The sequence below is a fragment of the Phalacrocorax aristotelis genome, chromosome 5 (genome assembly GCF_949628215.1).
Source record: "Phalacrocorax aristotelis chromosome 5, bGulAri2.1, whole genome shotgun sequence".
Taxonomy (NCBI): Eukaryota; Metazoa; Chordata; class Aves; order Suliformes; family Phalacrocoracidae; genus Phalacrocorax; species Phalacrocorax aristotelis.
This window is the reverse complement of record NC_134280.1, coordinates 58318154-58338190: the sequence shown is the minus strand read 5'-3', so window position 1 is coordinate 58338190 and position 20037 is coordinate 58318154. Positions and strand designations below refer to the sequence as shown.

Here is a 20037-nt window from a genome sequence, read left to right as displayed (position 1 = left end):
AACAACTCATTGACATCTTTCCTGATATGGTTAGTTCCCAGAAGAAGCCTGCTTGTCTCATTTTCCCCCCTTCTTGGGACAGAAATCCACCACGCTTGATGGGGATATATGCAGTAAAAAAAAGGTATAGGAAGAGGCTAACACCTATAAAGGCCAAAATTTTCTTGTTTTGTCCAGATAGAACAAATAGTCTCCCCTTGGGGGTTTCCCCCCTCCATCAGTTTTGGTCCCACTGCTTCTTGTCTTTCCTTTTCAGGCATGCCTGGGATACAGCACAGCCACACGCAGGAAGGGTGTTGACTGGGGTGCGGATGGGTTGCAGACAGGACTGGCTCTGGAGAGCTAAGGAGTAGAAGGACTTATTTACATGAGGTTCCCAACTTTTGGTTATCCCTATGGCTTGGCTTGTGCCTTGGCCTGGTGCCATCTCCCACAGTTTGCAGCACTGGGATGTTGAGGGCTGGCTGAATTGGCTCCCTGGGCCCAAAGCCAGTTTGTATGGCTTGTTTGGCTTTGCACTGCTTTCTTAGCAGGGTGAGCTGAGCTGTAATATGTGTCTCCTGTCATGAATCAGACCATAGGTATGGCTAATTCTCAAACCAGGAATATACACGAGTTAATTCCACACTGTTCAGCTTTAAAGTTGTTTTATTAAGGAATTATTCAGCTTATTGCTCTGCAGATTTTCAATCTCATTAGTACGTTTAGCATAGGGAGCATATCCTGGTTACATCTCCAAACAACATCTTAAAGCTTTAATTGCCAAATAAAAACTCTTTCTGTCTCTTTTTTCTAAAACATACAACATTACTAAAGCACCACTTTGGTAAAATATTGTAGCACATTTGGCATATTTTTAAGTTCTTTTGAAGTCAATGTTTAAGTGCTTTGCTGAATCAGGGCCTAAAACAATAACAGCCACAAAATTAAGCCACTTTATTTCTGACTGAGTATTTGCACAGGAGTCGAATGTGTGTCAGCTTCTTGTCATGACCCCCCAGGTACAGATATCCTCTTAGTTTCACTGAATCACTTAGCTACTTTTGCAAATTGCTCTCTTGCACCCAGTTGAGATGTCAGGGTCAGACCCAAGTATGACAGGCTTTCATTTGCAGAATGAGATCAAACTGAAATGGGATATAGAGCCATAAAGAGATTGGCAGCATCTCAAAGAGTCCATAGCTATGATTAGTAATTTCCTATATACATATAGTGTGTGTGTGTGTGTGTCTATATATATAGACACACACACACTTTTTTCTTCTGGTTTAGTGAAATCAGTACAGTGCTTCAAACATGATCCTCATTGGGCTATTAAAGAGGTCATGGGGATTTTTAATTCTGCTAGAAGAGAGTGTTGTGGAAATACTATGGGAAATGGATCTGATGCTGAAACGGGGGAAGAAAACAAGTTTGTAGCTGACTGATCTTAGACCTACACCTGTGCAGTCCCATTGCAACTGGGGGACTCATATGTTGGGTCAACTAATTTGCTTTATTGTTTGCAGGACCATGATATACTTTTGTACTATTTACTATGATACCACAGTCCTAGCAAAATGTGATGTAGTGAGGCAAAATTGAAGTTAATGTGCCACTGAAGTCAGTGGAAGTTTTATTAACTTCAGTAGAATGATGCTTTTGGGGTCAAAGGTGTTAAACTTGTGCCATTTGCTCTATTGCTGTGCTTTTACACCACTGTGTTGAGTGTTAACAATAAAGGCCAGTGCTGTGGACTGTTAATGCAAAGGAGAGCCTAATGGTGTTATGGGACTGCTCCAAAGAGTATGGTGGCTGCTGTCCTGGTTGTCATGTTCTTGACTGACCTGATAGTGACAGAATGCTCTATGCAAATGGACTGAGTGCTGGGCCTCTAAATAAAGTGCAGAGAGCACAGTTTTTGTAGTGCGTGCATGCTTTACATTATGAGCTGGCTGGGGCCTTTTCCCTTATTTCCATACCTCTGCAAGTCACTGCCTGGTGATGAGGAAGTGCTGCTTAGCTCTCTGCCTCTCCCAGTGAAGTCAGCAGGAGCTGCAGGCACTTGCCTTTCCATGGTATTGGGTTAAAAACATACTGGGACAGGGTACTTAAGCTTTGCTTTTTGCTGTTGAGACTTTAATTTCTCTATGTTCAAACAGGTACTTTCCAGTGACATTGAGGTGACTGGAAAGATGGTCAGTAACTGTGATGTAGAGGTAACATGAGAGGAAGAGAAATAAGGTAGTCATCTTCTATGGGAAAGGGGCAGAAGCTCTGCTGAAGGGCAGAAAATATTTTGAGGAGGGGGGAAAGATAATAAATCATTTTTATATGGAACTTCATTTTATTTTAAAAATGCAAGCTGAAATGTTACTGAAGTTGGTGCAGTGATTAATCTCCATTTACACCTACCAGAGGTTTGTGGTGGTGTTGTGGGCAGCTTAGTCTGCAGCTCATCTCTGGTTTTGTCTTCTTATATCCCAGAGTTGATGTTGTGTTTTCACCTAGTGAAAGTGATAAAATTTCCTGAGTTGTTTAGGAGCAAATCTCATTTTTGTTTCCTCTCCTGTTGCTGATGTGGCTGCTTGATTTAGAAAGTGTTCCTTTAAAGAATCTTAGACCATGCAGCTTGTGGGGAGAGTGGCTCATATTCCCCTTTCCAGTCTCAAGGGCAGAGATGCCAGGTGTGCCCTGGTGAGGACTGTCTCACTGTGCACTCATCCTTCTCAGTGCATGTCTGCTCCTGCGTGTGTCACGTGGCTTCTGCATCCTGCGCTTGTGACCACAGAGCATAGGAAAGAGTGTGTTCAGCCAGTCAGAAATGGGAAATGTATCGGAAATAAGAAACTAAACATCAGCCATGTGTGAGTAATGGATTGTCAGTCTCCTGCAGGGGATGAGGATACATATTCTAAAGTTTTCTTACCACAGTGTAACCATGACACTCTAATAACCTGATATCAGCTGTTCATTGTGTCCTCTGTTTATGATACTAAACCCTTGTTCTGAGGTGTTGATGTGCTCACAGAAAAGCCCAATGAGAAAAAAGTAAAAGGTGGGAATGGTTCTTGGTTCATTGAGGCCAATCTGAGCTAAATATTTTACCTTTTGGCAAGGAATTGATTGGGAGTGTATTTGTGAAGCTTAAAATAGAAATGTATTTGTCTGGAGTCTTCTCTGGTAGTCACCTGCTCAAGACTAAAGCTTGGGCCATAGTTTTACTACTGTGCTTGTTATCTATATGTTAGCACATGCATAATATATTTTAACGACTTCATTTGTTTTGTTTGAAACTTTAAACTGTAACTGAGTGTATATGTAATGCAGTGAGCATTTTCAGTTGTTTATAAATGCTACCTTGCATGCTCCCCTGAGATCTGTGCCATATATGCGGATGTGGCCACCTAATGAAGTGCTACAAAGCCTTATGATAAACTCTGGAGTGGGACATGATGCAGATGGTTGGTACATATCCCCATGCTACCAGTAATGGGGACTATAGGAAATCTGAGACTGGTCAACAATTTCACCTGTCCATTGATCAATTCCTAGGTTTTTTTTTTTTTTTTATTACTTCTATATCTTTGAGCACTCCCTTTGGGGTGATGTAGGGTAAAACATTCCTTTCTTGGGAGGAGCTACCCATCTCCCTCTTTCCCCAGTTACACTGCTTAAACTGTGCCCACTTGCAGCTTGCGATGAGTTTAACTCAGTCATACACCAAAGGGAACTTTTCAAGACAAACACATCATAATTTTTTACATTTGGCTCCTATGGTTCTGCTGGGCTTTACTGGTGCATTCTTAAGGGAACTTAGTGTGACCTTGCAAGCCTAGCATGTGCTGCTTTAATGTAAAGAAAAAATATTTCATGTATGTCATTTCAGCATCTTCTGGAATATTGACAGCTGAAGAAGCTATCTTTTTATATCCATCTACCTGGTAATAGTCTGCATGCAGTTTTTGGTAGCAGTGTAAAATATGCCTCATGTATATGCCTTTGGGTAGTGTTTTTGATAGAAAGAGAGGTGGTTTAAGTGTACAATCTGCTGGGAGCTCTGTCATTCACAAAATGTAGAGTTTTCAGAAGTACAGTCAATAATATGCTCCAAAGTATTTTATATTTTTTAATAGCTATATGGAGAGACAGGTGTTCCCATAAGGCATCTCAGCCGTCTCGCTGTCTAGGTTTTTATTAATCCCACTTTTGCTATCATGTTACAAACACAACCAGAAGAGTAATATGTTGGAACTCTTTTATATCTCCTTGTGTATAAACTGTGTTGATTATGTAATGCACATACACATTTTCTTGTGTTCAGCTCCCTAAATAACATATAAAGGGTCACATAGGCTAATTCTATTTTAAGTTTTTAATTCAGGGGTGGAGTATCATAACAGCATAATGAAGTGGTTGATAGAGAAAAAAATTGATTTCCTACTTAGTATGGCATAGTCAGCTTTGCCATTTTACGCCCACTAGAGGGACTGTTGCTTGTACAATTCTTTGCAGAAAGCAGTGTCGTGCAGTCCCTTTAGTATCTTTTATGAAGTTTTAAAGGTTTGAATGACTGACTCCAGTTAAATCCTCTGAAGAGTAAGTCTCCAAGCTATTTATCAAGGTGTAAAAACTTTGGGACCAGTGCTGCTGTTCTGAGTCCAAACACTTTTTACTGAATTTCCTTACTAAATGTTCTTTTTCTTTCTTTTTTTAAAAAGTATTTTCTGTTCTCTTGATTTATCAGTCCAGGCTTTCCTATATGACGTTACTGAGGATTAATTTAGAATTTTTTTGTCAAGGAAAAAATGTTGTGTGTCTTTATTTATGTTGGGAATGTTTTGTTTTGCAACCATGGTGCCAGTGAATATGGTATATTAATCAGTTCTTGTATTCGCAAATGTCATTGAAATGGATTTCTACTTTAACTGGGAGATAGTGAGTTTTTGGTACAAGGCGTGTAAAGTTATGGTCAGTACGAGAAAACTTCCAAATGTATCTGTTTTTTCTTGTTTGGCTTTTTTTTTTTTTGTTTGAGTTGCATGTTCCTGACCTGCATGTTTTTCTTCTTAATTACAGAAACATGAAAGAATACAGGAAGTCCTGCATGACCATGATGAATACCTGTGCTAATTAAGTCACTGGCTGGGTACTGGGACAACGGCAAGGTAAGGAGTAAGGGCATGGCAGCAGCATTTCTTGTAATCTGCATGACTGTATTTCAACAAAGATGTAGTGCTTTCAGATATCAAATTCATAAGAAATTGGGCAAAGACAAATAGCCTGCAGGTTTGAATGCAATAGATTTACTTCTAGTTCAAAGCTTTGGCAAGCAAAGATCTCTCTCTTCCTTCCTGGGGGGAAAATAAAGTATGAGTTCTGTGGTGGGTTTCGTTTTTTAAAAGGCAATATCTCTAATTTCAACAATCGATTCGTGACCAAAGCTCAGCTCAGGAAAGCTCAGCTTCCTGGGCTGACTCTAGGGAGGGCTTGGAGGAGGGGTGGAATGCTTCAAAAACTTAGCTGATGAAAAGGCATGCTGTTTTGTGGATGCCTCCCAGAATTGTTTAAATCTGTATGTGTGTGTATGTGCGCGCGCGTATGAAAAGAGAGAGATATCTCCATGACAACTGGCCCGGCCAGTCTGTGTTCTCTGCAATCATTTTAGCTGGAATCAGTGCTGCGAAAGGTCATATGAAGGAGTTGTGGGAAGCACAGCAGGTATTAGACGCTAAACGACTGGTTTTCTGGTTGCGTCAGATAATACAGTTTTGTCTGGGAAATACAAATCTGAGAATGGAGTGGAAAGGGAAATGCTCCAAATTTCAGGTAACAAAAATTGCCTTTTTAATGTTATTTCCTCCCATTTTAAAGTTGGTTTTTTTTTTTTTTTCCCCTGTCGTGTTTACTCCCAGCCGAGTGTCTGAGCAAGCTTGGATTCCCTAGTGCTGGGGAATGATGTCATGCAGCAACAGTTGGATTCTATTAGCCAGGGAAAGAGGAAACATCCTGCATTTTTTAAGGAGAAAAAAAAAAAAAAAAAAAGATACTTTGGCTCTTTGTTGAATCTTGTGCAAAGGCTGCAAGAAATGTTTAGAAAAAAAAAAAAAAAAAGAGTTTCGAACAAATTGATTTCCAGAAATGTCATTTAGGACCTAGACAGTACTGAACTTTAAAATCACTGGAACAATTACTCCTACATGCAAGAAAATAATTATGGAAGTGTTATGGAGTTTAGAAGATACGTCTTTCTTTTTGGATGCTCATATATTAATCTTTAATGAGAAAAATTAATTGCACTGTAATTAAGCAGAGGATTTGGAACCTCCACGGACTTGGGATCCTTTAGCAATTGTTGGAGAATGTGCCGCTAAAGAGCTGCTTCTGGGCTGGGCTCTGTCTCAAACTGGTGCTTATGAAGAGATGATTCTGGCAGCATTGTTTTTAATAAGGTTTTCAGTCCTGGGCTGTCTTTTTCATAGCTTTAAACCAGCCTTTTTGGAAGAGGGTAGTGGGGGAAGACAGCGGAACACTAATAATTTCACCAATTTGAAAAGGTCTTTTTCCTCCCTTTCCTCAAAGACAGTTGCTAAATGCTGTATTCAACACTCAACAATAGGGTAGCGTGCATAGCATTTTAAGCGGAAAAATACCTAATGATTAATGTGCAACTGCTATGTCCTAACGAAAAGACTTAGAAAATTGATATAATCCTACTTGCTTGAACATCACAAAAATACACTGTACCGAGAACCATGATGAAAAGATTAGGTCACCTCTACTCTGTTTAAACTCCCCTCTAGCAGATGCTCATTTCTACTTTTATGCTGCTTTGCTCCCTTCTGTGCATTTCAGGCATGATCCAAAGTGTGCCGGAGTTCATGGGATTTTTCCCGTCAGCTTCAAAAGGCTTTGGATCAGCCTCTGCCTGAGAACTTCTCAGCCTCTGTTTCAGTCTTTTGACTGTAGGACCAGGCTCTCTGCTTTCTTTCTTGAACTTTCCAAACAGACGGTCTTTTGTGTTCCTCCAAACAATGCCAGGCTCTGCTGAGTGGCTGCTAGCACACGCTGGAGATAATGGTGATGCTTTTTTCTACTTTCTCCTAAAATTGTCCTGGAGGGGGCAAGTGCAGTGAATGGAAATCGAATCCTTTTACCCCACCTCCCCTTCTCAAAAATGGCCGTTGTATATGACTGTGTGTGTACATGTGTGTGCGTGCATGTGTATATATCTGTGTGTGCAAATTGTTCCTTGATTAAAGAGCAGTATCAGCTGTGTTTCAGGGAGGAGTTTGAGGAAGACTTTAGGGGGAAAACACTGTTGTTGCTGTTATCTGCCAGTAGAGCATTCTTGAGGGAGAAGCAGGCTGTCCTGGAGCAGGCAATCTTTCTACAACATGCATACAAAACTGACAACTGACATCTGTGAACTGAGGGCTGATCAGCAGTCTAACACTTTGTGTCCCCATCTTGCCTACCAGATTTGACCAGCCTGATTCTATAAATAAAATACTGCCATTAGTGAATATCAATTAATAACCTGGTTAAGTGATTGGAAAAAATAACAACTTTTCATCCATTTGATGGTTGGGGAGCAGTTTAGTAAGAAATCCTTGTGCCATTCTTGATTGATTAGGAGTGAAATATCTGTGGAGCTGGTCTGTTAATTCAAACCATTCCCCTCCTTAAGAAGGAACACTCTGATGATTTCCCCACAAAAGAGCCTTAAACTTGGATAAATGCTATTATTCCCTGAAACTTCTGAGACAGAAAAAGATCATGATTTTCAGAATCAGAATCACTGCATTTAAGTGCTTACATTTTACAGATGGTCAGCTTGAGACTCCTGAGAGATCTCTGCAAGGTGTTGCAAATTGGGCACTCCAAAGGCAACAGTTGCTTTTTGGCATTTATCTGTTGTGCGGTGTGATGCAGTGGGAAGCCTGGTGAGTTCTCTTCCAGTGTTTCTGGCTGAGTGGCATTTCCCTTAATGATCTGTGTTGTAGTATTTAAATGTTACTTTGAAAAGTGATACAAGCCATCATGCCCATAGTCCTTTAATATAATTTCCATATGTCCTAGCATTCTGAATGGTTCCAAATGAAGTTTGCATATGTTATATACTGTGTATTCCTTACCAGTAGGAAATAAATAAATAATAATATATTTAAAACTACACTTATAATAAGATACCTTATAGTTGACCTACTATGGTTAGGCATAAACGTAACTATCAGCACATAGGCATTGGCACACAATATTTTTTATATCTGTTAAGGGAGTAAGCAACTCAAGAGGGCTGCTGCTATACCCAATAACACATGTAGAGTTCTTGCAGCAGTCTGTGCAGGCATAGTGGCTGTGTGCTTTTGTGGATAGGTACTCTATGGTCCTTAGCCCAGTGTTTGCCTGCTGTAGTTGTCACTTTAAGTGCATTGATTTTTGTATCTTGAAGTGAGTTGCTTTATATTGTTGTCTCAACATAAATCTCCTCATTGGTCCCATGTGTCCACCACGTTTTTGCTAATGGCTCTATGCCCACGTTCTGCCTGTGGATAGTCAGTGGCTTTTGAGATTTCCAGATAACTTAATGTGGGTTTTTTTGATAGGATTAGTTGTGTCCTGCCTCATTGCACTTAGAAGGAAAATGGAAGGACATGGTAGAAATCTATTTTTTGTTCTCTTTTTATTATCTAATAAGTAATTTTAATATTGAGTTATAATGTTCTAATTGCTTGTTTTATCTTGCATAAGATAATCTTTTGTGTAACTGCTTGTACTCCCTCTATCCATAGGTTGACAGCATATGTTTCCCTATTGTCTGTTGCAGTGGGTTCCAGGTTAATTGCTAAGTTGACATATTTGTCTTTATTACTTGGAAATACACTGCTTTGCTTGCGAATGAGGTGAGGCTACCTATAAGCCTTGGACTGAATTCGTCTGTATCATTCTATACTTGTTTTTGCTCTTTCTCCCTTCTCTAAATAACTCTAGTCCCTTCAATTTTTCTTCTTATGGAAAGTCTGTAAGACTCTGGAAAAACACTGTTGCTGTCTTCATTTCTGCTGTTTTATTTGAAGGTCGAGTGATCTTCAGAACACTTGGTGTTACAGTTGTGGACAGATGCACCATTAAATTCTTGAACATGAGATCAGTATTCTCTATCTATAACCTTATGTTCACAATAGGTGGAATTCATTGATTGAAAACAACAGTGCTGTATATTTAGAAGAGCTGCTTATGAGGATGCTCAAATCTTTCCTCATTTCCTGTTAGTTAATTTCAATTCCAGCAGTATGAACAACTATTTCTCACAGTTGTTTATTCTCATGTACTCTTTTCTGGTCATGGTGACTCTTGAGTGACTTTCTAAGGTGTAAAATGTGATGCGCAAAAGGATTTGTTCTGAACAGCTCACACTGAATATGAGTGTGGCTACCTTGTAATTACAGCAAGAACCTTGAAATGATTGCACTGTCACTCTGCTCTGCAGTGCAGGCTTTCATTAGTGCTAATCAGTGATCTCTGTTCTCCTTTTGCATCTTTGACCCAGTTACTTTGCTGAACTTAACACAGTTGCGAGTGTGACATAAAGCAGACTCTTGGCACAACCCTGATCACAGAGCAGGGAGAGATCTGGCAACTTTCACACAAATCTGTTATAATTAAGGCTTCCGGTCTGGGATTTAAACTTCTTATTTCTCTTAAAAGCCTGAAAGGCTTTAAAAATATTTTTCAGGCTGACAATGAACCTACTGCTGGTAGGGACAAAGTTCCCTGACAGCACTAGCTGCAGACAGACCTGGAAGAGGCAGGTGCTGCTCGCTTTTGTTCCTTCATCAGGCTTTGCAAATGTGCTTCTACTCTGAGCACTTTTTGAACAGACCCTCCCAGTTGTTTCTCAGTTTCACGTGACAACAACAGAGTTCCCTAAGCAGTTAGAGGAGTGTTGCACAGTTGGCTTTCCTCCAGTACTAGCTCTTATTCTTAGTTCAAGCCTCATGTAGCATTAATCCTCCCTGCCCTCTTGGAGCCAAAATGCTGTATACAAGGGGCTGTTCAAAGGAGTCCCATTTCCCCATCCTGTCAAAGGCAGTGCTCCCCCCTTGAACCTTTTTTTCCCCATCCTGATGCAGTTTGATGACAAGAAGATGAATCAGAGGCTAAAACTTCCGCTAATGGCAAGAGCACAATTTGGCTTCCCTTGTGCAGCTGGCATCCAAAGGATACAAGCCATCAAATTATCCCATGCTCCTGGTCTACCTGAGCCTGTTGGTTTTGACCAGAACATCCCTCCCCTCTTTAAAGTGTGCTTGAAAGTTAAAAGGCATCACTAAGCATTTACCACATCATGGAAAAACTGAAGACAGTTGGAGAATTTTGACAGTACAAAACCTGCTCCCTGCAATGTTATTTCATGTTTCCCTGGTAGAGAGCAAAAAGCAATTTGAGAGCTGCAGCAGTATGGAAACATTTGCAGCTGCACAATTCGCATTCCCATGTTTCAGTCTCTCACAGGCTCATGCAGACCTTCTATTATTAGTTTTAAAAGGAGAATAGCTGACAGCTGATTATTTTGAACAGCGTATCCCAGAGAGATCTGTTTTGAGACTGAGTTGTCAAGAGTGGCAAGCCAAGAAAGTATTGACTAAAAGTTACAAAGAAAAATCTCTGTTGTAGAGCACAATCCTGTTTATCAAAAGATTTGTAGGGAGCAAAACCATCTTCATACCACTCTGCTGTCAACATGTTCAAACCCGTGCTGGGGGAGGTGAGAAGCTGAACAGCTCAGCTTGTTGCATTCATCCCTTAGCAGTTCCTGGGAGAGCTCCCCAGGGATTTCCTGGCATGTTGTTGCAGGAAGGGGGCATAGCGCAACTCAGTCTTCGGAAACCTGCCTAAAAAATAATTTCAAGTCACTCATTCTGGTGTTAGTTTTTGGAGAAGAGTCAAGTTGCTTTCAGAGGGAAGAGTGAAAAACCCCCACTTTTGGACACTGGATATGCCTTGTGTAATCAGCTGATGCTCTGGATTAGACCTGCTCTGCTGTGCATCAGTCTGGGTTTCACCATTGCACTGACCCTGCTATATTCATGCTCAGGGCAGCAGATTGGCTTTTGGGAACCGTATGAAGACCTAAGGGCAAACATTGTTTTTTCAGTGCTGTTTTATTAGCAGCAGTACATTACGTTAGGTTGCAGTACTGCAACACGTACTGAGTAGTATCACCCTGGGACACGCACAGATGGCTCTCTGGCCACCTCTTTCATTTCCTGTGGAAAGCACTGCCCTTGTATGCCACCTGTAAGCAAGACCCTGCTCCTGCCTGGGCAGCTGAAGCTCAGCTCTCTTCCCCTGATCTGAGGCTTTGGTGGAGAAGTACAGCCAGTCCTGTCCCTGGAGCTGCATAAGATGATCCATTTAGGTCTTCCCTCTCCTACAGCAATGAGCCTCTGGCATGATGCTGTAATGTCACAGGACTCTTCCCTGTGCCCCTACTTGGGATGCTCTCACAAAAGGCGAGAGCAAAGAGTGGCACAAGGTAAGAAAGCTAAACTGCTCCCCCGTCACCATGGGCTGGGGGGAGACTGCATGTTTTTCAGTGCAGAAAGATTGTGTCCTTGACGGTGATGGGGTGATCAGCTGGACAGGAACGATTCCCTTGAGCCAGGCCAGAGCTGCTGCCAAGGCACAAAGGAGGTGGTCCCAAAACACATGCAGATCTGAGGTCCTTCAGACCCTGCCTGTCACCGTGTGCTGCATCTGCCCTCCTCCTCTTTGAGGGACCAAGGAGACAGGAGAAAGGGTAGCAAGGAGAGTGAGGCTTTTTCACTTTCTATTCAGCAATTGAGCCCAGGTTCTTTTTTCAGCAGCAGTTTCCCTTGAAATGAGACTTGTTTTATGTAAAGGTTGGGTGCAGGCAGAGGTCGAACCTTATTGCATTTAGAAACGTTTACTTCATGTCCTCATGTTTAGAGGTCTTTGTGTGTAGCAAGGGGGCTGCTAGACAAGCTGGTTGTACAGGGGACCCCATCAGCAGGTTATAACCTCTTCTGTGCCAGGCTCAGTGGATAGCATAATATACTGTTGAATTTGGCATTTGCATTAAGATCTGCTTTCCTTTCCTGCGGAGTCATTATCCAGTTTTCTGCTGAGACACATCAAGAGCTAAGGTCCCTGCTGTGTTTTATTTACTACTGGCTGACATGCACGGACAGTAGAAAACAAATGTAAACATGACTCAGTGCCGTATACTACAATAGCACAGAATGCTTCCTGGAGATTTATGACTGTCTGGAAGAATGGGGGTCCAAGGGGCAGCCTGAGGTTGTCAACTGCAGCATCTTTTCAGCAGATCCCAGTGTAGTTCCTGTGCCTGTGGCACTGATGGCTCTGATAATGTGGGTGTACCTACCTATTCTAAAAATACAGCCAGATCTTCAGGTAGGGGAAGATGAAGCCAGTGGACTTATGATGAAGATTGCCATAATTTTTCTGGAAAATCTATGCAGTTCATGTTCTAGATATGGCAGACTGATTGCAAAGTGGCCATTTACCCAGACATTTCATGTGTCAGTCAATGGCTGCTCTGGCTAGGCTGTGTGATGTCCTGAAATCCTGAACAAATGGCCACACTCCTCTTTTTCCACCTGAAAAAAATTTCCATGTGGAAAACCAGGCTTCATTAGGTGACGCTGTCTTGTGCATCAGCCTCTTGCTGAGTTGTATCAGGTGTGTAATGTCATTTTTGGCAGCAGTGCACATGGGCTTACTGTGTTCTGAGATCTAGCATCATGTGCCCCTTGGGGACACCATGACAGGACAGACTCCAAAGTGAACCACCACAGTTTCTGAGAAGAATGGGTTCTTGCTGCCTGTACTGGTGTCAAACGACATGCTGTCTTATGGGAGTGTTGAAATGTTTTCTATTAAAACATGATTTGTCATGAGAAAAGGAGAAATTTGTTGCTTGTAGTGGGGAAACAGTCAGCTACTCCTGAGTCTGGGTAGAAAAGGGAGATGCTAGGAATGGGTTGGAGGAAGACTGAGAAACGAGCCAGCTGGTTAGCCGTGAAAGAGGAAAGAAAACTTTGTTAAAAGGTAATTATTCTTCTGGATGAGTGGTTGGCTTCCTGCAGGGTGGGCAGAAGATGAAGAAAGTCAAACCCCAGACTTCTGGCTCAGCAAAACACTTATCATTTCAATGTTTGCTTACAATCTGACTTAAAAGCAAATGAACCAACCCATCACTGCAGACTGGGAATCCTGTAAAATATTTTTTTGGTAACATGGACATATGGTGTTCCCAAAACAAAACAGTTCAGGACTCTTGTGGCGTGGGGGTGATGTTGAGAGCCTGCTAGGCTGTTTCACTGCTGCCCACTACTGAACAGGGGCAGCAAATCTGTTGGCTTGGATAGGTTGCCCTTGTGACACTGGCTCATTAATGGTTGTCACATCAGTTATGTTTCCAGGACAGTCTCAGGTTTGATGAATGTGACAAAGCTGCATTTTGTTAGCAAATCCCCCAGCAAATCCCCTGCTGGCCCTAGTCAGGAAAGCATATGGATAAGAAGAGAAAATTATTCTCCCTGCTCTTTGTTACTGACCAATTCTGCTTTTTGTATGTGAACCAGCCAGCTAGGACTAGTTGCATTCCTCTGTAATTTGCAACACCTCCTGTATGGGGCTGGACCAGTGATGAATTAATACCCTTTTCCATTTGTTAAGAAGTTTTATTCATTGTTTCAGTGACCAAGGAAACTCTAAAGGTCAGACTGAAGTTTTGTGGAACAGAGCAGAAGCACCAGTGTTCTGATTATAACAGGGCAGGCTTGGGCACCCTTGAATCAAACTAGGTTTTTTTGCAGAAGGGTTATGGAGATTCAGATAGGTATGTTGGCCAGGGTTAGGCCTGTGGGGTAAGCAGTCAGGCTTGTTCTGTTGCAGCTGGTTTGTTTTTTTTTTTTTTTTTTAAAAAAAAGCAGGAGCATTTTATTTGTATTCCACGAATATCTCCCTTTGAAATTCCTCATTGAATACTACAAGATGAAGCAATCTGCAACTATTTGTTATCTGAGGTTATCTATTAATATGTTGTATGCCAAATCATACTCATACATAAAATGAGGAAAAAAAGGATAAAATTATAGTCATGCAGAGATCTCCTTCTATCACGAATATATCAATCTTGAAATCTAGCAGGACCTGTAATATAAGTATTTGCCCCTATTATGCAGGGAAGGTAAAAGAAGGGAAATACTACTTGAATAAATGAGATAATATGATATAAATAAGAAAATGAGGAGGGCTGCAGATCTTTGTGAGGTATGATTGCCTGTTCCTGAATAGAATCAGATCTGCTTACAAGCATTCAGTCCATCTCTGCAGGCAACTGCAAACAGGATGCAGCTTTGCTAATATTGGCAGGTAAGGGAGTTTTTTTTTTAACTGAAGTGATAGTCCCTGGGGCCCTGTATCCGAAGGTCATGAGGTTGAATCCTGGTGCTACACACCACTCTTGTGCAGTTTAGCTGATAGCTCTGTGTGTGTGCCTGTAACATATGCATGTATGAATTACTGCTCACCTCAGCTGTCTGTATTAGCAGACTCCAGAGAGTAAAACTCTGACCAGGAACATTTTATCTCCAAACCAGGTGGAACTTTTGTTTGGGAGATTCTTACTGCCCAGGAGAGGTTTCCAATAGAGTAAAGGCAAACCTACTAAGTTCAAGACTATGTGCTGGGACTGACCATCTCATCTGACTGCAGCAAGCCTGTGCACAGGGGATACTGAGTAACTCCCTGGCCTGAGATTTCCAGTATTATGTCTGAGATGTTGCTTCAGCTGCTCACTAGGGCACTGTTGTTTATAGCATCACAGTTGTGTCATTCCAAACTCTAAGGTAATGACTCTGACTGAAGCACATATAGGAGAATGTATTTATTTTAAAACAATGAGTAACAAATCCAATTATTTTTTATTTTATTATTATATTTATTATTATTTATGCAGTTGCTGCTATAAATTAAGTCAATGCTTTTTCAAGCATTGTTGGAAATTTTAGGCAAAGCTGCCAAGTGAAACATGAATCGTGTTTTATAGCTTGTGTCTGCTAGGTGCAGAGGGAGAAGCTTGAATAAAAAGAAATCAGGATATACCTTAGAAAGACAAAATTTGTTGTGTACTAATAGCAAAAGTCTACTCTCCTAATCTCCACAGAAGCATTGGCAGAGAGAGGGAACAGATCATCTTTACGACTGATCAAGCATAGTCAGTAGGAGAATGAAAGACAAGGGATGGAAACTTGCTTGTTCAAAGAATGCCATGTACCTCAGCATAGCTGGCTATTTTGTGAGGGAATACCTTTTGTTTTACATTTTTAAGCAAAAGCAGATATTTTGAGAAAGAGAAAAGACTAAGATGGGGAAGGAGATGCTTAACAAATGAAGTATTTCTCTGCAAAATTTGAGATTCTATTGTGTCTGTGGCATTGAAAGTAGAAGAGGCATTGTTTGAGGACAGCTGATCAAAAGGAGTTGACAACAATTTTGTACTGTGTGAATTTTGGGTAGCCTGGCTGACACCAACATGATTGTTTCCAGAACTTCAGTCAGACTTCAGGGGAGAGCCAGTCACCAGAGCAAGGACAGACCCAGCCACAGGGAGCCTTGCAAGGGGAACCTTTGCTGTGAGCTGAAGGGCTGGTGGCAGTGGTATGCAGCATTACCAATCATATTGTATATTCTTTTCCAAAACTACAACAAAATGGAGCGTTAGTTGATTCATTAAGTTTACTGCAAAGTTTTCTTCCTCTTCTAGTAACAATCAGTCCCAGCAAGTTAACTCTTCCATTGTACCTTTCTGAGATGCAACAATGGTGCATGAAAACATTATAACAAATTTAGGTTGCTATAATATTTGAAGAGAAACTGCCTAAGTGGGACTAACGTTTTTTTTGCTTGTATAATGTTCAGTATGCCAGGTCCAAATCTGTGGCTAAGTTTGAGGTAGTGGGTGTAGTAATAACTGGGTTAATGAAAGTCAGGCCTGATAAGCATCACTGTTCAATTGAGTACAATACTGCCTTTTTCTAGCTGTAGCTCTCTGAAAGGTGCACACGTTTTGATTTTGAAGAGCCATTAACTATCTTTTGGCTAAAAGGGAGAATGAGTCAATGCATATACATTTGCTCATTACTTTCTCCCAGTCCCATCACAAATCTGTGGCTAAAAGTGCCGTACTTAGAAAATCTCTCTATCGTGTGTCTCAATGGGAAGTTTGCATTTCTGTTGTGTTTCTGTAGCCAGCACATTCCTGCAGGCAGTGCAGGCGGGGAAGTGGAAAAACAGCTTCTTAGAACTGTGAAAAAGTGCTTCGTCTCATAGCTATCTGTATCCAAGTTTGGAATTTTTATTCTGCCTTTAAAATCTTCCCCCAGAAAAAGGAATTTGAAGCCCAAGCAGTATTCACATATAAGTGACTGAGTCCTTGGAATTGAGGGATCACTGTTGCCTGGAGTTATGATCTTAATGACTAAAATGAACAGATAGTTATGAACTTGTTGTAAATTTATATTATACAATTCACTATTGTTTCTTTTGTGCATAGTCATACAGGGAGGAAACACTTGTCATTATTCTGAGACAGGTTTTCTTTGTGTTGATGTAGTAGCAGCCAAAACAAAAAATGGTGGGACTCACAAAGAATAAGATGGAGAATTAATATTCAGGCTATTGTAATGCTAGATCTCTTAGTCTCTGTAGTAACATATTCTGCAGCAGCCAGAGAAGAGCCTAAATTTGGTGACCCAGTTTGGAGGCAAAAATCATTCTTCAAATTCACAAGTGCCCTCTAAAGACACACAGGATCGGTTTCCTGAGGTATTTGAGCACTCAATTGCACAAAGAAATTTTAAAATTGTAAGAAACAGTTTGAAGTTCCATTGAAATAAAAATTACTTTGGTTTGTTGATGCATGTGGCAATTCACTAAACAGTCAGATACTTGGACATCTCCTCTAACTGTGCTTTTGGATCTGAAGACAATGTTCTCAAAAGCCCTGAAGTTCCACTGACTTCCAGAAATGCTGAACTCCCGAGCACTCTGAAAGCAGAACTTGAATCCTGTAAGCACCTTTGCAAGGTGTTTCTGTATGCATACTCTGTGTTCTCCTGTGGGCTAAAATACTGTATCTTCAAACTATTTCTAAAGTCATGGTCAAACAGAAATTGTATTGACTTCTTTTAGATAGAGAAGTTTATTTTCAGGTCTGCAACTGCATAGCCATTTCACTACAGTGAGAAATGTAAACAGTTTGGGTTTCAGACGGAAAAAAAAAAATTGAAACCAAGTTACCCTTCTAAGCTGTGCAGAAGCTGGCTCAGCAAAGGCAAAGTGGATCCATTTGGGAGTCGTGGGCTTTGAGCAGCATTCCTTCACAGTTGTGAAACTGAAGAGCAGTAAGAAGAAAACAGTAAGAGATGGGGGGAAAAACAAAGTAAAGAAAGCAAAAGGGTAAGGGGGAATTGTCTGCATCATACAAATTAAGAGGGATCTTAAGTAGACCAACAGAGAGAGATTTTCTCTTTCCCCATGATCAAAACCTTCCAATACGCTTTTCGAAGCAGTTTGTATTTTACAGTTAAACTTTAAGGTTCCCCTATGTAAACATAGCTACGTGGATCATATAGACTTGGGGAAGAGTGGCTGGAAAGCTGTGTGGTGACGAAGGACCTGGGGGTGCTGGTTGACAGCTGGCTGAATATGAGCCAGCAGTGTGCCCAGGTGGCCAAGAAGGCCAACAGCATCCTGGCTTATGTCAGGAATAGTGTGGCCAGCAGGACTAGGGAAGTGATTGTCACCCTGTAGTCGACATTGGTGAGGCTGCACTTTGAATACCGTGTTCAGTTTTGGGCCCCTGAGTACAAGAAAGACACGGAGGTGCTGGAGTGTGTCCAAAGAAGGGCAACAAAGCTGGTGAAGGGTCTGGAGAACAAGCCTGATGAGGAGCAGCTGAGGGAGCTGGGGTTGTTTAGCCTGGAGAAGAGGAGGCTGAGGGGAGACTTTATCACTCTCTGCAACTACCTGAAAGGAGGTTGTAGCAAGGTGGGTGTTCATCTCTTCTCCCAAGTTACAAGTGATAGGACGAGAGGAAATGGCCTCAAGCTGCATCAGGGGACATTTAGATTGGATAGTAGGAAAAATGTCTTCACTGAAAGAGTGTTCAGGCACTGGAACAGGCTGCCCAGGGAAGTGGTGGGGTCACCATCACTGGAAGTATTTAAAAGACATTTGGACGTGGTGCTTAGGGCCATGGTTTAGTGGTGGACTTGGCAGTGTTAGCGGTTGGACTTGATGATCTTAAAGGTCTTTTCCAACCTTAACGATTCTATGATTCTATATATGTGCAGTTTCATATTTAAGGCTATATTAATAATCCTAAATATTCAGGTAAAGATAAATACGACACATATCTTTGAGGGAGTTAACTTGCCCCAAGATTAGAGGCAATAGGTGTGTGCAAAGCAGTAGATCAGGTCTCAGAAAACTGTCTATGAGTAGGTGACTATACAGATTTTTCTTCTTTCTCTCTTCTTAGATAAAAAGGAGTATATCCAAAGGGGCTGCGTGGGCTATTGTATTCAGTTCTTTTCTCAATCTGAAAGCTGTTAATGGGTGGGAAAGAAATTGTATGCACTTCCAATTGTGGGAAGGATGTGAGGACAGATCCCCTGAAGGGTAAGAGGTGTGTAAGGCTGTGAAGAAATAAGGAAAAGGAAGGCTTTAAAAATAATTGAATAATTAGATCTCATTCAAGTGATGATTCATAGCACTCGGTCTTGGCTGTCTTTGGACAGAAACTTTGGAAGAAGCAGTAGCCGAGAGGTGAATGAAAATGCACCACAGTTCTTTTGGCATATTGCCTTCCAAAATAGATGGTGAAGCTTCTTCTGATGGAGCTGTAGCTGCTGTGCTAAAAATATTTCTTACCTTATTCACAAACAAAGCCACTAAGCTGAGTTTAGAAAAAAAGATATTCTACAGCAACTGTAGCTGTAGTCAAAGCAGGGTTCATTTAAAATTGTCATCCATCCTGTACAACAATTTCCCAGTGTCAAAGAGAGTTTGAAGACTTGAAGGAATCTAGACTGATTCACTGTACATGTTATTAGGTGACCAAGCAGATAAATTGTAAGAATGCTATGCAAAGGAGACATGGTGGTGATTTTACACGGGGTAAAATGCATGCTTTTAACTTATCAAATGGAAAGCTTTTTAATGGCATGCAAAAGTTTGGTTAACAGTTAACAAGTTAATAAATTTTACTATAGAAGAATTCTGTACCCGATGGCTATCATAATTTCCTTTGACTTCATTTAAAGGTTTGTGTTAACTTAAGCCTAGTTTCTAGTTCCCCATGTGTGGAAATTAGTAGATTATGATCAAGTTAGAGATTTCTAGTGCAATAAGCTTTGTGAGAAAAATGAATATTTACAAATGACCTGTTAAATCACAGACTGGATTGCTGTATTTCATCCTTGGGCTGAAGGACCATGTTACCACTTTTAAAGGGTTTGTGCTCCCCCCCCACCCTTTCTTCCTTTTCCCCCCTCTCAAAGGTGGAAATTGTGCTAGATCAGGAGTTGATGGGGGTTTTGTTGTAGTTATTTAAATTGCTTTTAGTTTGTGGTATCCTGGCATCAGATGCTCCTCTCACCTTGCTGAATGCAGAGAACTATTGATTAAAATTTTGTCAGCTCTGCTGCAATTTTTGGTGTGGTCTTTTTACCAGAGAAATATTTTAAGACACTGTGGAAAACTGGAGACAAATGCTGCAAAAATCAGTGAGTCTGTAGGTTGAAATTGATCATACTGACCAGTGTTGTTGGATCCCAATTTCCCTTTAATTGGAACATCAGAGGGTAGTGACTCCCTAGAGAGCCTAGGGAGGCTCCTGAGACAGCTCTGAAAATTTAACTGGTGTAAATAACCCTGTACCTTTGTTGCACATCTCAGCTGCAGAATAGGCAATGAATGGGAAGCCCTGGTTATTTA

At 41.1% G+C, this 20037-nt stretch overlaps 1 protein-coding gene across 6 annotated transcripts in view; it reads left to right on the top strand.

Moving 5' to 3' along the window:
• Window positions 1–20037, top strand: part of DENND2B (DENN domain containing 2B) — a 185394-nt gene that overhangs the window by 39336 nt on the left and 126021 nt on the right. For 4 of the 6 annotated variants that reach the window (XM_075094768.1, XM_075094765.1, XM_075094761.1 and 1 more), the window contains one exon: window positions 5059–5147. The gene's annotated coding sequence lies outside the window, so the exon portion shown is untranslated. Of the gene's footprint in view, window positions 1–5058; window positions 5148–5663; window positions 5809–20037 lie in introns of those variants that run through there. The other 2 variants (XM_075094763.1, XM_075094769.1) reach the window with 2 other exon arrangements.